Source organism: Zea mays, chromosome 4 (genome assembly GCF_902167145.1).
Source record: "Zea mays cultivar B73 chromosome 4, Zm-B73-REFERENCE-NAM-5.0, whole genome shotgun sequence".
NCBI classification, from domain to species: Eukaryota; Viridiplantae; Streptophyta; class Magnoliopsida; order Poales; family Poaceae; genus Zea; species Zea mays.
Window position 1 is genome coordinate 172506163 of NC_050099.1, and position 18357 is coordinate 172524519.

General features: G+C 43.1%; 1 pseudogene; it reads right to left on the reverse strand.

Annotated features, from left to right (window-relative positions):
- Nucleotides 1–2677: 2677 nt before the first annotated feature.
- Nucleotides 2678–15782, reverse strand: LOC103655682 (dynamin-2A-like; annotated as a pseudogene).
- Nucleotides 15783–18357: the final 2575 nt, after the last annotated feature.

An 18357-nucleotide genomic window follows, 5' to 3' on the forward strand; every position in this document is an offset into this window, starting at 1 on the left:
GCGACAACTCTTGGGTTGTCGGCTGGTTGCGCCCGAGACATCCTGTCCCTGGTGGCCTTCGTTTCCGGGCTGTCCCTCATTGGGTGCGCGTAGTCTTCACCGTGAAACAGGCAGTAAAATCTGCGCGGCTGCTTCGCCCGTCCTCGGCCCCGACCACGAGTGCAATTGCCGCGGCCGTGGGGGGGATAATCTTGACGGCGAGGGGCCTCACCAGCGGGGTGCTGGTTGGCAATGTTATGCACCTATTGCTGACTGCGGCTGTCCTGACCAGAGTTTGACTGCGAAGGTCTTGTCCATGTTCGGCTGGACTGCGGAGGGTCCTTGGGTTTCCTCTGGGACTCGACCTTGCACTGGTGGAGCTCTTCGAATCTGACATATTTTTCAAACAGCTGATAGAGCTCTTGGAGGTTCTTGGGTGGGTCCCTGATGCAGTGACTGTAAAGAACGCCAGCCCGAAGGCCACTGATGGCGTAGTGAATGGCAATTTGGTCGTCGACCGAAGGCAGTTGTGACTTGAGAGTCAGGAACTTGCGGTAGTACTCCCATAGGGTTTCTTTCTCCAGTTGCTTGCAGAGTGACAGTTCGGCCAAGGCGTCGGTATCTGGGCGGTACCCCTGGAAGTTGAGCAGAAATTTGTCCCGGAGACTTCTCTAGGAGTCGATGGACAACGGGGGTAACCTGGTGTACCAGGTTAGGGCCGGACCCTCGAGGGCGATGATGAAGGACTTGGCCAACGTGGCGTCGTCCCCTCCGGATGATGCGACAGCGACTTGATAGCTCATAATGTACTGTGTTGGGTCGGTGCTGCCGTTGTACTTGGGGTAGGTCCCTGCCCTAAAGTTGGCGGGCCATGGTGACACTTGCAGTTGCGGCGCTAGGGGACTCCGCTCATCAAGGTAGTTGACGCCTTGGAATGCTGCGGCGTGCGGGACGACGGGTCCGTGCTGAGGAATGAATAGGTCTTCGATTGGTGCGCGCTGTTGGAGGGGCAGGCCGTGCTGCAGATCATGTTGGCCTTCGCGCTGCATGAGCGCAATCTCTTGCTCGAGTTCTTGAGCCCTCTGCTCCTCGTCTCGTATCATCTGGCGCACTTTGGCTTGCGCAGAAACACGTTGGCGCTTGGCCTCGAGGATTTCTTTCTGCTTCTGGAGGTTACGGTTCTTGATGCGGAGGGCCCGCAACTGTAGCTATTCTTCTGCTGAAACGCCGATGACTTCGCCGTCCTCTGTGGCATCCTCGCCCTCTAGCGGAGCGAAGCCTGGGGGTGGTTGCTGTGGCTGTCCTCTGGAGCTGCAGGTGCGGAGGCTGCCCTCGGGAGTAGGTTGGTCGTTGCGCTGTCTCTTGCTGACAGCGTCGTCTTCACAGGCTTCTTGATGGGTAGTGTCTACAAGGGCCTTGCCCTTTTTCTCGGCTAGCAGTGCAGCCTTCGCTGCTTCGTCAACGGATGGCGCTGCCTTCGAGCTAGCTCTCTTGGGTGCCATCGCGGGTGTTTTGTTCGTAGCACGAACGGTGGACGCTAAATGTTGGAACTTGTTCTCCTGGGCAAGATGATCCAACGGGGGAATGAAAGTAATGCAAACAAGGTTTTAACTCGAGATGACGATTGCTCTGTTAATCCAGCCTCTCAAGGGCACTGTACGTGGGTATTTATAGGTGCCTGAGTGCCAACGTCTCGACGTAAGGACGCATATACCCTCAGGCACCTGGACTATCCCAGGAATATTCCCATAAAGGAGGGTTACAGACTGTCATTACAGAAAAGCCATTACAAATCGGGCCCGTAACACACTTCTCCGTGCGGGGCCTGTTACAATGGGCCGAATCCCACGTGGGCCTCTGGGTGGGGTGAGGACGTGGGACGGGGCGATGTCGTCGTAGGCCTTCGTCTCGTAGTGTAGAGGACGAAGGGTGGACCCCGCCGGTTGTTTTGCCTCCGTTGGTGCAGCGAGATTGACGAAGGCTGGAGCGAAGGGTAGCGTCTTCGCCTTCGCCCCAACATCAGCCTTTGGTACACCTTTCTCAATCATACGATTTCTTTAGTCATATAAAACTAGGAAAAAGTGAAGCGAGGTCACCTACTCCTATGTCCGAAGAATCGCAATCGATGCTACACAAAATACATATAACATGGAACAAATTGTGCCACAATCCAGATGCTTCATTAATCATTCACCCACCCACATAGAGCCCATTTCGAACATGAGGGCCGTATAAACAAGTATGTGTGCATTCTAGTCCAATAATGAATTGCATAGTATAATCATACAGCAGTATGGCACCACGAATGAACATGTGGTTTAGTTAAAAAGAATGGGAGGAAATATGGTACATGAATGGGTGTAAAGAATACATTTTCCAGTTTGATGATGAGACATACAACAGAATCATACAAAACCAAAACCAACTGATCCGTGGCAACAAAATCCCACTGGCTATGAGGATCTAAAGGATCAATACTCCAAAACGATCCGAAAATGACAATCACCAATGACCTATATGTTTCTAACTTTCTATAAACAACTTTGGTTCTCTTGATATACACCGTCCATCCACATCTTCCAGTAGGCTCTCTGTTCTTTGGTCCCAGATGTGCACTTCCACCAATATCTGTAGCGGATGAGAACCTGGCAAGAGCATATGATGTTGATTGGTCACAGGTAATGAACAATCAACATACTTAGTATCTCCCCCCACTTGGTGGTGCCGGTGGTAACCGGTTAGGTGTGCGTCGGCTGCCAGAGGTGGCATCCCCATTTTCATGGCGTCGGCCTCTATCAGCACTTCTTGACCTTGTCTCATGCTGTGAACTGGACCCGTTAACAGAGACATTTGCTGCCGAGTTGAAGGCGGACTTCCAGTCCTCACCAGAGTGGCCAGGAGACCGTGGGCTACTCTCTGCAATTAGATTTATGCCCACTCAAGGTTAGACTCCTCAATTTGCTACCCATAAGGCAAACAAACTACAGCAAATGGAAAGTACAGCTGGTCCACATATTTACAACAAGCAATATCGATCTAGATACTTAACTAGTTGTTAAGGCCCATTAGACCCATGCCTACTGCCTGTATATATCCTATAGTACATAGGGACTGTTATTAGTTGTTAATCCTAAGGTTAGTAACATGATAACAAAATTAGGGTTTTCTATTAGAATACTGTTAGGGTTTTGGGGCAAGTCCATGTGTAATTACTTGCATATCCACAGTGTAATGGGCTTGGCCCAATTACTCAGTATGTATATATATATGCACTCCCAACCCAGTTAAGGTTTCCCATTCCAACTTGTAACAGAGCCAATTTTTCCTTCCCCTCCCACCTCCCCAGCCACTGGCCTAGGCTCCTCCCTGTCTGGCTGCCTGATTTCCCCTCCACCTCACCGCCGGCCATCTTCCAGGCGCCGACCGACCATCCTCCCTCCCCGCCTGGACTAGGCCGAAACCGTCGGGCCCTGCGCCGCCCCGCTCAGGCGCGCGCTCGCCGACATCCTCCCTCCTCGTCTGCGCCTGGACTAGGCCGACACCGCTGATCCTTACGCCGTCCCGACCAGGCTACGTGCGCTCGCTGGAGCTCGCCGATCTCGCCCGGCTCCGCGCCAATCCCTGCACTGCGCGCGCCATCTTCTTGGTCGGGCACTGCCAGCCACCCTCCCCCTGCGCGGCCAACCCCACCGTCGTCTATCACTGACGCGAGCAGGCCATGCCCGCGGCTCCCGACATCCCGGCTACCCGCTCTGAGCCACCTGTGTTCCACCCGATCGCCATTCACCACGACCCCAGGCACGTCCACCCAATAGTGACTCGATGCGCCGCCGGCGTTCTCTGCCCCGTCGACCGGTTGATCCTGGCAGCTGACACGACCGCCACCCCTCCAGACGCCTCCCTAGTCCCCTCCTCCGTTCGCGCCGCCCTCGCCGACCCGCACTGGTGTCACGCTATGGAGGAGTACGCGACCCTGCTGGCCAACCACACCTAGGACCTGGTGTCGTGTCCCCCAAGCACTAACGTGGTCACCGGTAAGTGGCTCTTTCGCCACAAGTTGACCTCAGATGGCTCCCTCGACCGCTACAAGGCCCATTGGATCCTTCAGGACTTCACCCAGTGCCTCGGAGTGGACTACGACGAGACCTTTAGCCCTATCGTCAAGTTCGCCACCGTTCGCGCTGTCCTCTCCCTCGCCCTCTTTTGGGTTGGGCGATCCATCAGGTCGACGTCAAGAGTGCCTTCCTCCACGGGTGGTCATAAATATTCTATTATTTTTATTGATGATCATTCTCGTTATACTTGAATTTACTTCATGAAACGTTATTCTGAATAGGTTTCTATTTACAAGTCTTTTGCTCGCATGACCCACACCCAGTTTTTTGCTCCCATTAAAATTTTCCGTTTTGATTATGGTGAATTTTTATCTGACAATTTTCGCTAGTTATTGACCTCAGAGGGTACACTTACTCAACTTTCTTGCCTTGGTGCTCATGCCCAAAATGGCGTTGTTGAACGTAAACATTGTCATGTTATCAAGAGTGCACGGACTCTTTTGATATCTTCTTTTGTTCCCTCACACTTTTGGGGTGAAGCTGTTCCTACTGCAGTTTATCTCATTAATAGACAACTGTCATCCAAACTCTCTGGCAAAATACCTAGTGAAGTTCTTTTTGGGACACCACGATATGATCACCTTCGAATGTTTGGATGTACGTGTTATGTCTTGTTTCCACCTTGTGAGCGAACTAAACTGCTTGTTCAATCTATTGAGTTTGTTTTCCTTGGATACAGTCCTGAACACAAAGGCTATCGTTGTTACGATCCATCTACTCGTCGCATTCGTATTTCAAGAGATGTGAGTTTTAATGAAAATAGACCCTTCTTTCACAACCGGTCCACTCACACGTCATATTTTCTCGTAGAGTCCACCTCATTCATATGTCTTCCTTCATTTCATGATTCTTCTACGCCACCCTCTTCTATATCCGCACCTGATGTCCACATTCCCATAACACCACCTTCCATCTCCACATCACCTTCACCTTACTCTTCCAAACCACCTGTCATCCAGACCTACATTCGTCGTTCCTGCCCTATTACCACGACTAGTCCTGATACTTATCCTGATGAAGATTCTTGTACTAACAATACTGAGTCTTGTAATGTTTTTAATCAAGGATATCGTCTTCGTGATCGTGGCACAATTGAACCTCTAGATCGCTATGGTTTTCCACTCGCTGGTGTGGCAATTATTGAACCATCCTCTTATCGGGAGGCTTCTGCGATTCCTCAGTGGCAGCTTGCTATGATTGAAGAATTGTCTACCCTTGATCGCACTGGTACATGGGATATAGTTCCTTTACCCTCGCATGTTGTACCAATCACATGTAAATGGGTCTTCAAAGTTAAGACAAAATATGATGGTTCCATTGAGAGATAGAGACTTGATTATGATGAGACATTTGCACCAATTGCACATATGACTATTCTCCGTACTTTGATTGTTGTTGCAGCCTCATCTTCTTAGACTATCTCTCAAATGGATGTTAAAAATGATTTTCTTAATGGCGATCTGCATGAAGTTTATATGCATCCCACTCCAGGGGTTGAGACTCCCCAAGGGCATGTTTGTCGTCTCCGTCGTGCCTTATATGGTCTGAAACAAGCTCCTCGTGCTTGGTTTAAGAGATTTATTTCTGTCATCACGGCTGGTGGTTTTTCTCCTAGTGATCATGATCCTGCATTATTTGTTCATATCTCTACAAAAGGTCGTACTTTACTCCTATTATATATGGATGATATGCTGATTACAGGTGACGATTCAGAGCATATTTCTCTTGTAAACAAGCATCTTAGTAAGGAATTTCATACGTCTCATTTGGGACCTCTCAGCTATTTCTTGGGAATTGAAGTACAACATACCTCAAAAGGTTTTTATCTGTCATAATCCAAGTACATACAAGATCTTGATCGTTCTGGTCTTACTGATACACACACAACTGTGACACCAATGAATATTCATTTACAACATTGTCCGACTGACGGGACACCACTAGTAGATCCATCTCGATATCGACATATTGTCGGCAACCATGTTTATCTCACAATCACTAGACCTGATATTGCTCATGTTGTTCATATTCTGAGCCAATTTGTATCCACACCTACCTCAGTTCATTATGGTCATTTGCTTCGTGTTCTGAGATATTCACGCGGGACAAGATCTAGATGTTTATTCTATGCTTCTGATAGCCCACTTCAGCTTCATGCTTACTCTGATGCAATTTGGGCGAGTGATCCAATTGAATGCCGCTCTATTACATGTTACTGTATTCTACTTGGATCCTCCCCTATTGCCTGGAAATCCAAGAAACAAGCAACAATACCTTGTTCTAATACTGAAGTAGAACTTCAAGCTCTTGCTACTACTGTTGCTGAAATTATTTGGATGCGATGGCTCTTGGTTGTTCACTGGTCTCTTGTGACACCCCTACACCTCTGTTATGTGATAACATGGGCGCTATACAGATTTCACATGATCCAGTGAAGCATGAACTTACTAAACACATTGGTGTTAATGCATCGTTCACCCGATTCAATTGTCATCAGAAGAATATTGATCTTCAATATGTGCTCTCGGAATCTCAATTGGCGGATTTCTTCAGCAAAGTGCAAACCAGAGCACAACATTAGTTTCACTTGATCAAACTCAATGCTTTAGATCCTTCACTTCCACCTTGAGTTTGAGAGGGGTGTTAAGGCCCATTAGACCTAGGCCTAATGTCTATATATATATTCTATAGTCCATAGGGACTGGTTATCACTTGTTAATACCAAGGTTAGTAACACTAGTTATCTGAGCTTCTAGAAATTGCAGGTGAACTTATAAACTAAGCATCATACTAAATTGTTGCAAGATCATTATAATGTGCATTTCTGGACTACAATGAAGAAGGTTCTTGTTTGAAGTATATAGAACTTACCAGCTCCAGAACTATCGTTCGCATATGAAGCTGCTCTATTGTCATGAATGCTGAGCTAGCGAGTGAGCTTTGATAAGAGGGATGATTGTTTTTCATATTTTTCCCGCCTACGTTTAGCATTGTGGTCTTCTTGGAGTAGTTCTTCGATCTTTGCATTGCTTTGTGCACTAGAAGTGAGAAAAAGTAAGTGGCTCAGCAATGAATTATTGCAGTAAAATGAAATGACAGTGGAACAAAACATTTTCTTCAAAGTACTTCAAAATACTAGTGACACCCTTCAACAGTCACAATACAGGAGCACAAAGTGAAACAACAGGAAAAGGTGAAGCACACAAGTAAAAGAAGACTGCAAATTTAATAAACTTCTCCTAGAACAAAGTTCACAAAATATACTAGTAAAGCAAATGATAAAACAAGATGAGAAATACAAATACTAGTAATATATTGTGCCTGCACCTGCGTGATGCGTAAAAGTTATAAGTGCAATAATACCAAAGACATCAGTGTGAGAAGTAATTAAGCATATTAATTTGTAGAACTAAAGTATAGATAGAGGCACTACTTTATCGGTTTCCTCATTTCTTAGAATGTAATATGCAAAACACCTTTAGAGGCGGAGAGACAGAGACATTGATGAATCTACGGAGAGACAGAGATATTGATGAAGATGTTAGCCATAGAATCAAAACAGGATGGATGAAATAACATCAAGCATTTAATATTCTATATGACAAGAGGGTACCACAGAAGCTAAAAAGACAAGTTTTATAGGACGGCGATTAGAACTGCTATGTTGTATGGTACATAATGTTAGCCTACAAAAAAAACTCGACCTGCGGGGTAAGACCGCCCTCGCGGTATTTTGTTAAGAAGACATTCTCATGCAGGTCGAGAAAACCCCCCGAACCCCTGCCCTACCCATACATAGCGGCACCGTAGCCCATATGAGAATGACCGCGACCGGAGCCGAGCCTTAGACATGTGCTTTAGCGTGGGACAGACGAGAGGATTTTTTTAACCGCAGCCTGAAAATTCGCTCCCACGGTGAGTCGACCCAGGACATGAGGAGTGCTACTCAGACCATCTACCAACTCAAAAGATGACATGTTTAGCATATAAGTGTTGCATAAATGCATATGTTGTGTTCGATTTGTGACCATACAAGAAGGGGTCGAGTCTGGAGTGATGATATACGTGATAGGCTAGAGGTAGCACCAATTGCAGAAAAGCTTGTCCAACATCGGTTGAGATGGTTTATATTATACATGTCCAATAGAGACTCCAGAGGCGCCAGTGCGTAGTGGGATCCTAAGGCGTGATAGTAACGAGAAGAGGGGAAGACCGAAGTTGACATGGAAAGGGAGAGGAAGAGGAAGATTAAAGTTGACATAGGAAGAGGTAGTAAAAGATAGGATATATCCAAAGCTTTAGCCTTGGATAGGAGTGTATGGAAAACAATTATCCATGTGTCCGAACCATGAACTTATGGATTCTATTAGGTTTTTAACTCTAGCTTATCCCAACTTGCTTAGGATAAAATGTTCTGTTATTGTTGTAATATGCAAAACACCTAACTAACAAGATCATAAGTAGACCTTCACATAGCCAGCCAGGAATCACAAAAAAGTATTTTGTTGCAAATCCATCTAGATGGTAGAAGAGCGGGCCTGGTACACTAGTGAGAGCTGTCTCACTGAGTCATGAGGTCACGAATTCAATGCAATATCTTCGTATTTGCGGGAGGAAGGTTTGCCTCGGTTTATTCCTTCCTCAAATCCCACTTATGTGGGAACCTATGACACTGGACATGTAGTTCCATCTAGATGGCACCGCCTTGTCTTTTTATATGGCATATAGTTTTGTCAAGCCATTCATGTAAATTTGTTGATGTTTTTTAGGCTTTGCTCTTTTTGTAGTATATTCCCTCACATTCATGGTTAATACCTCATTAATTGTTCTCTCTCAAGTTTCTAAGCTAAATAGGGGTAGCATGATATTGGTAATTATCTCTTTTCTTTCTCTAGGTTCCAACTTCCAAGGCCTTATCAGTCGTTGTGTCCATCCCTAATGTGTCTTATGCTTTGAGCGTAGTTTATTACAATTTTCAGTGAAGGAGGGGAAAATGAGTGAGCTCATTCAAGAAGGATAACTATGCCTAATTTATTTTCGTAGAATAACAACCAACCTTATTGAGCTGTATAATTGGTTTAGCATATCTTCTTTTGATTTCTCCACTTGGCAAAGTACAAGAGCCTAGTCATGCAGAAGACGATGAACATTACTCTATGAATCACAAGGTTCAGATTATCGATTGAAACTACGAGTACAAACCTTTGGAACATTTGCGGCAAAACTGTTCAAAACAGCTTCAACATAACCACGAACTTCTTGAGACATCCATCGAAGTTCTTCTTCAGGATCAGCAGGCCTCCGGGTCATTGTATCCTTAAACAGAAAAGAGTTGCAGAATAACAGTAAAATAAGTGATCTTATGTTCGATACATTTAAATGAAAAACATGCTTTAGCCTTTAGGTAAGGTAAAAAACAATAGATATTCTTTAGTAGATAGCAAGAAATGAGAAATATCCGCTCGGTAGGTGACCTGCAAAATGACTCTCCATTGACCACACTTTTCCTTTCCTTTCATGTCCACATATTCTTTTTTACCCGCCCAACTTTAGTCAGTCCGACTTGACATGTTTGCTTTGGGAAGGTATAAGCTAGCAGGTTCAATTGCACTTGCAACAGTTCACACAGGCTAGACGATTGACCTTTGCATTGGCCAAGGTGACGATTATGCTAAGGCTAAAAGGTCCACCGAAAAAATACATGTACTAAGACACAAGTGACAAGTCATGGCCAGAGCTTACAAGGGATCCATCTGAACGGCTTTGTCTCATAAACTATCCTCAGTTGGACCCTTAACAGAGCCCCCTCTGCTTTGAATAACACCTTTTATCTTCTTGATCCATTCTATTTTGTCAGCCATACTCAGCCTTCAATATAACGGCACTGTGAGCTGTAAACATGAAAAGGCATTAATAGCAACCAAAAAAAAAAGACAAAAGGAATCCCCCACCCCCCAAATAACGTACAGGAACAGACTTTTTAAGACACTTTTGTAGGCAACCCTATTAGTAATCTTAAAAACAAGACTTGGGCCTTTATCTTGTCCATTTGCCTTCTTCGAATCCTTAGAACTCTTTGAGATCTCCTCCTCCTCTATCTCTACGAGGTTACATTCCTAAATATCGCAGCAGATAATTCTATTAGAAACAGATCGTATCACGCTTCCCTGTACATGTTGTCACTCAGTTCAGATATGAATCCAACTTTCCACAATGAAAGAAACCGTTTAATGTGGCTGGAAGTATACTACTTCCTTTTCAAAATGTAACTGTAATAAACATTTAGCTTCTGCTGATAATATAAAAAAACATATTAAGACCAGTTGTAGAAACTATTTTCCTATTTGTCATGAAACTATGTCTGAAAATATATTTGGTACAAAATGATGGTGAAAGGTTTAAATTGGGGAACATGTTAATGTCAAGAGGGGCATCTATCAAACAGCGATTGTTATTCATAATATAAGTTTGACATCTAAGCAAACCTCCAGGACAATGACGCCTCGGAAATGTCTCTCCTCTTGCTTCTTAGTGTATCCAAGCTGGACAGGGGAAAAGGATCATAGAAAATCACGTAAGGTTGTTAAGCCATCTCAAATAAAGAAGACAAAAAATGTCAGAACAATTATCAAAATATAACATTTAGGAAAAATCATGATTGCATAAATCATAAAGTAGATTTATTAACCTTCCCACTCTTCTCATTTAGAACAAACCACCTTTTGCTCCATTCATTATTTTTTGCACTTCTCTTCAAAGTAACCTGGTGAAAAAAAGAAAAAAATATGTAACTAATTGAAGTATGACAATGGCTCTGCACAGTTGGAAAACAAATAATAACAAAATATGGCTACATTACACATAAATCTAAATGCAAGTATTGTATACAAATAGTAAAAGGTTACATAAGAGTTATGAATAAGTAAACAATTAACCAAATATATTATTTTTTTATAAAAATGGTTCATACAAGGCAACCAAAATTTTAGAAACCTAAAGTGTTCTAGTACAGTTATATATGGAAAAAAACACTGCCAAATTGCTATGAGAATAAATGATGGTTGTTCCATCTACGGCACATTATCATACCTGCAGTTATTTCGCCACCAGGCCCAGCAACCTGCAAATTTGGTCCCTCCTTTGTATCCTTATCTTGCTGATTGGATTTATCCTTCATTGATTTCAGGTTACCACCACCTTCATCAGATACTGTTTGGGGGCTTGAAGCCTAATGAATGAAAAAGAATGTTAACAGCCACGAAAAAAACTAATACTGAGAATATAGTGGTGAAAGGGATTCTCAACGCGTTCGAGGGGTGTTCAGGACTAAAGATCAACTATGACAAAACAGAAATTTTCCCAATTCGATATCCAGCATCTTTATGGCCAACGCTAATGGACGTGTTCCCTGGAAATTACTCTAGCCTACCCGGAAAGTATCTAGGGCTACCCCTTCATTACAGGAATGTAAAAAGGACTGATCTCCAACCACTAATCGAAAAAATTAACAACAGGTTGGCTGGTTGGAAAGGTAAACTGTTGTCCAAGGCTGGTAGGGAAACTCTAGTAAAATCGGTGCTATCTGCACAGCCAATCTACCATCTAACGGTTTTTCCGCCTCATAAATGGTTGCTGCATTCAATTGACAAAATGAGACGCAACTTCCTGTGGAAAGGGAACAATCCAGAGGCTTGCTCCGGGGGTCATTGCCTTATCAACTGGCCCACTACTTGCCTCCCAAAGAGTAAGGGGGGTCTTGGAATTCTGGATCTTGAGCGTTTTGCGAGGGGATTAAGACTAAGATGGTTATGGCTACGATGGAAGAGTAAAGACAGGGCGTGGACTGCCATGAAGCTTCCTTGTGACAGTACTGATGAAGATCTCTTCAATGCATCCACAATGGTGACGGTTGGCAATGGAAAGATAGCTGAGTTCTGGAAATCTAGCTGGGTCCATGGTCAAGCCCCTAAGAGCATTGCACCTACACTCTTCAGGAAGACAAAGAGGAAGAATATCACGGTTGAAAAAGCACTTACTAACAACAATTGGATACGATTATGCTTCCCATGCTCGGGGGAGGTTGAGCTTAGAGAGTTCGTCTCTCTTTGGCAGGCCATAAGTAACAGGCAAGAACTCAATGGGTTGGAAGACACCATTACTTGGAAATGGTCGGCTGATGGGCAGTACAGTGCAAGCAGTGCTTACAACATCCAATTCTCATCCAACTACAGTACAATGAATCTCTGCCCTATTTGGAAGGCTAAGGTGGAACCGAGGTGCCGTTTCTTTGCCTGGACATTACTTCATAAGAGAATCCTAACGGCCGATAACCTTCTTAAAAGGGGTTGGCCTTGCAACCCATTATGCTGTCTCTGTAACTCGGCCCCAGAAACAATTCTACACTTATGCAAGGACTGCTCCTTCAGTAGAGAGGTGTGGAACAAAGTGTTGTCCTGGGCCAACCTTCCTTTCTTGAATGGGATTCTCAGCGACACATCTTTGTATGATTGGTGGACGGGTCTGCGTAGCCTTTGCAACAGACAATCAAGAAGATGCTTCGACGGCCTGCTAATTCATTTTTGGTGGAATTTATGGCTGGAAAGAAATAACAGAATTTTCCATAGTCAGCATAGAAGTGTTAATCAAGTGGCCCTTGCAGTCATCGGATATTGCTAGTAGCTGTGGTCTTGTTGATCTGGTCTAGTGGGTTTTTTGGCTCTTCTCCTTTTATTTTTTCTTTCTTATCCTCTACCCTCTGGTTTTTTGGTTTGTATCTCCCATTTCTTTGCTCTCTAATCTAATATATCTCGGAGTGGCAAGTCTTTTGCCCCTTCCTTTCAAAAAAAAGAATATAGTGGTCACTTTTTTAGTACAGCTCTTAAGCAACACAGATTTGTGCATCCTGAGAAAAGAGGCAGAAGTCAAACCCGGTTCATCTTGAACTGTTCTGCATCTTGCCCTTTCTTAGATGCTCTGTTATTTTTCAACTCATCCTCACGGCGCTGTCTTTCCATTCTGCAAAACCACACCAAGAACACAGAAATGGAACCTCACTTATTGGTAGCGCATCATTTCATTTGGGGGGGGGGGGATACTGAAGCCTTCTTGCTATTAAAATTTAGGGTGATGGTGTCATTTAGGTTTTTTTGTGTTGGCAAGATTTTTATGACAAAATAAATCAAAATTAGGAAAGAGAAGGATTGCTAAATGAAATTTATGCAATACATAATGACATAAATCAGGTAGAGCAGATTATTTGTTAAACTTACATTACAGCATATTTAATAAAATAGGCAATATATTTTTTCAAAGCGTACTGACCTCCTCTGTACTAATCGGATGAAGTGTTGTGGAGGAACAAAAGCTCGCTCCATATCAACAAGTGCAACCACCATCTTTTTCGCGTCAATTTTGAAAGCATCTAATGCATTAGATGCAATTGCAATGACCTTAGCAAAGGAATGTCATGTTCAGAAATTAGGCTTAACATGAATAGTAAATGCAAGTAGAAAAAAGAAGGGAAAACTGGTTACAGCAAAAGAGCAAAGTCATACCTCCCGCTTGAATGGAGGGTATCTTCCTAGTCCTGGTGTAGCATTTGCAGCAGCATTTACTATGTCTAACAAAACTCGGTGTACCTAGTGTGTGGATAGACACAATAACTAGTTAGCATATCAGAAGCTACAGAATCAGTTAAATATTCATGGAAGTGTGATAATCTAAAGGTACAAAATATATCTTAACTGTTAAGTTTATCTTCACCCAAATTCAGGGGAAAATAGATCTAGACAAGTAAGTAGCTTTAACTGGTGTGAATTCTATCAATTAAAACATACCTCTTCAACACAGAGTCGTGATGGCTCCTTGGCCTTTTCAAGAACTCCTTTTTTTAAGGATCGTAAACCCTTCTCTGGAGATATCAAATAAGGTTGATAGCCATCCGCTTCCAACACAATCTATAAGAAGAGAATTCCATTCATTATAGGCCATTGCACAATCAATAATTAAATATAGAACAGCTTTTGAAATTTACCCTCTTCATGTTATTCAAATCAAAATGCCTGTCCAATGGAAGTTGTTTAATCCTATCAGGAAACTTGCCTTCAAAACTTGCAACTATTTTCCAACCGGACCCCTTTGAGTGGAAACAGTACAACAATCTAGTAATCAGTTATTTCATTTGGCAACATCTTAGATACAATCAGAAAGCCACTAACAGGGCTTGTCACTAACCTTACCAGAAGTAATATGAGCAAGAAATTTATCTTCAAATTCTCGACATAGCTCCAGAGCAACAGCTCTTGTTCCTTCAGCACTTTGTACCATCTGTTCTCCTAGCCTTGCAAGTTCATCTTGCACTATCTGAGATTTACCCTGAAGTCTGAAATTGAAGCAGGGTGTATGCAATTTAAGCATTATGAGCTAATATAAACTCAACTGGTAGATATAATAGGTGACTCGTAAAAATTTCATAGTTCATTGGCCTAGTGACTAATAGAAATTAAAAGGAGCTTTCAGGGGCAATCATCAAATTGACATTTTAGTAGTCAAGTAAAAACTGACGATGTATCAGTTTTTCACATGGCGTCATCTTACCATTCGAATGTCGGTTCGTAACTACAGATGCAAAAGTTGTGGTAGGATCATTGAGGGTGTGTTTGGTTCAGTTGTGAGCTGTCTACTGTAAAAAAGTTAAAAGTCGTTTGGTTCAAACTGTTGTGAGTTGTCTACAGTAAACAAATTGTATACTGCTTATATGCTCTTTGTTTAACTATATATATCTCTTAATCAATGTATCTAATTAAAAAACGATTTCGTATTAATGTTCCTGATATTTCAATAAAATAAAACTAAACTCCACATGCTATATAATTTTTTTATTAAAAAAATATATTTTGTTTCATTTATTCTAACACTTCATTATTTTTAGTCCCATCTTATTTTCAATTTGCCATATCTCTTCATTAATATATTGAATTAATAAATCAATTTTACAGTTCCATTTTTAATATTTTTTATTAAAAATATTTTTATTTCGTTTATTATAACACTTAATTATTTTTAATCTCATTTTAATTTCTATTTTTCGTATCTTTTTATTAATATATCGAACTTGGATAAGCAGCAAAAAGTAGGGTCCAAGTTGCTTTCAAATTTGTACTACAAAAAACTGTTTTTCCAAAGTAGCAGCAGAAAAGCTGAACCCCTTTGGTTTAGCTTCTGGTTTTTCAAAGCAGAAGTAGGTTCAAAAGGTTGAACCAAATGCACCATGAGTCAACATGTCGACTTTTATTTGGACTTAACTGGAAGTTAGTACAGACAAGAACATTTGCAATCATACAATTCTAAGATGTTTCATTAGATGAGAATTAACTCGATCCTCAAAGGCTTTTTGTTGAATGATAGAAGAAAAAGCCTAGAGCATCTAACCTAAATGCAGTTACATATTGTTACCGACTCCTCGCTGGTGAGTCTGTAACCTTAGTTTCCTGGTGTCCTTCAATGGGGAGTGGAGAGGGAGATTGGAGTGGCGCAAGGTGTATTGAAGAAGAGGGCGCTGATCACCTAGATCTCCTGCGCCGGTGTCGTGCCTGGCCAGGATGATCCCAGGTGATCTCGCCCAAACAGAAGGGAGATCTTATTCCTGGTTGATTATTACAGCTGATGCCCAGCCGCCTTTATAGCCATAGGCGGTCTCAGGATAGACATATCTACTGCTACTATTTTTTTTTCTCGAATACGCAGGAGAGTTGCGTATCATTATATTAAGTAGAAAAAGATGGGGTGAGGTGTTAAAGAACCTCATACAACTCAACACACCACCCAACAAAAGAAAATGAGCAGGAGCACCAGTACACTAAGCATACTAGAGACCTGTAGGAAACGGGTGACGCCTAAGAGGGGGGGTGAATTAGGACTTCTAAAAGTTTTACTAAACTAGGCCACAATTAAATCCCTAGAGCAAAACCTATGCAAATAATCAAAACTAGAATGTGTAAACTCGGTTTTGTCTAAGTGTTGCTATCTCTACCGCAAAGGCTAAGTTTCAATCTACACTAAATAAGTATGACAATAAGATTGAAACTTAAATGCTTAATATAAATGCGGAATGTAAAGAGCTAAGTAGAGAAGCAAACTCTCGTGGAAGACGCCGGTATTTTTACCGAGGTATCCGGAACCACGCAAGGTTCCGACTAATCCTCGTTGGTGCCCCTACGCAAAGGGAAGCCCACGCGAGGGCCAAGCACCACGGTCGAGTAACTCCGTAGAGAGCCACGGGCCTTCTCCACGCGCAAGTGGTGCTCCGCTTCCGGCTCCTCTCGGACGCTCCCCGCCGTCTCCACTATCGAGCTTCCGGTCGAAACGCCGCGGGCCTCGTTCCCTCCGGTACACGGTGGCGGCCGTGACACAAACGCGGTTGTCACGGTCTCGCAAGACTCTCGCCCCACTCGGTACAATTACAACGACTCACGCAAGAGCCGAGGGGTTGTGTGGTTTTACAAAACTCACTCAACTAACTAGGATTCACCTAGAGCAAGCGCTAAAGCGGTCTAACTAACCTAAGCACTTCGCAAAGCACCTACGCTAATCACCGAGTGATTCTATTAAGCACTTGGGTGTTTGAGCACTTGGAAATATGCACTATGTGTCTTGGTATGTTGCTTGGGCTCTCACACTTGAGAATGGCCGGTTGGGGGTGTATTTATAGCCCCCAACACAATTGTAGCCGTTGGAGAAAAGCTGCTGCTCTCTGCGGCACACCGGACAGTCCGGTGTGCACCGGACAGTCCGGTGTGCACCGGACAGTCCGGTGGTGCACCGGACAGCGCACTGTAGCCTGTCCGGTGCGCCTAGCCGTTGCCTGTCCGACTCCTGTCAGAGCAGGTGACCGTTGGCGCCGCAGGCTCCGGGTGCCATCTGGAACTAGCCGTTGGGCTGAAGTTCCCAGGTGCACCGGACAGTCTGGTGCGTGGGCACCGGACAGTCCGGTGTGCCACCGGACAGTCCGGTGCTCAACGCACAGACAGTCCGCAGGCAGCACACGCCTCCTTTCTTGGACTTTTCTTGATCTTCTTAATGTCTTCTTTTGAGGTGTTGCTTTCCTCAATTCCTTAGTCCAAGTAGTTCTTGCATCCTGTGAACTACAAACATAAACACTAGAAAACTTGTTAGTCCACAGATTGTGTTAATCATCAAACACCAAAACTTACTTAGCCAATTGGCCCGGGGTCCATTTTCCTTACAATCTCCCCCTTTTTGGTGATTGATGACAACACAACCAAAGCAAGCAAATAATACAAGTATTTGAATTAAAATATGCAATCTACTTGCTAAGATGCATGATTATCCCCACAATGTGAAATTATGGATTTAAGCCTCCCCCTAACTCCATAATTCACTTACTTCCTATATTTGGACCAAATAACCAAAACCACTTGAAAAACCATTTGTAGATATAAAATTTTAAATTGGTGGTGTTTGGTGTTTGATAAAGTTTTCATTGCTTTGGTCCCTAAACTTCTCCCCCTTTGGCATCAACCACCGAAAAGGAAGACATTAAAAGCATGTAGGAAGTAAATAAAAGCTTGCCCTCAACAAGAATTGTATCAAATGATATCACTAGAAGGATATTAAAATAAACCATATGAATGATACCAGTTGAAAGGAACTCCCCCTAAATGAGTGTTCTCTTTAGAAAGAAGTTTCTCCCCCTTTTTAGAGATGAAGAAATACTCCCCCAGACAGAGATCCTCTACTTAGGAAAAAGCATGTGAAAAATTAGAGGTGCAAGACATGGTTCGAAAAGACTAACTTCCCTTATGCATAGGTAACAGAATATGAGTTAACTACTTATGCATTTTTAGCAACATGGAAGCATATGATATGAAATATAGTCTAATCAAATATTGGAGAAGACATGTAAATGATACTGAATGTAGTCTCAAAAGATAGCAATTGAAGATCAATGGCGAGCTTGAGAGACATGAGAGTTCTTGGAGATTTCGCAGTGGAAGATTGTTGTCTTTCTCCGGGGACTTCATTTTCCTTACAATGAGACTATCACATGAAATAGACTTGAAAAGGTGTTAGTCTCAAAGTGTTAGATTATAGAGTAACCTCCCCCTTAAGGTGTGCATACAAGTTTTGAATACTTGTAGGAGACATGCACTTTGATTTGATATCAAGAGGGGCAAATTATCCATAATCCAAACTTTGGCACATATAAGTTAAATGATACACTTTGTAGAAATCAAAATTTTCA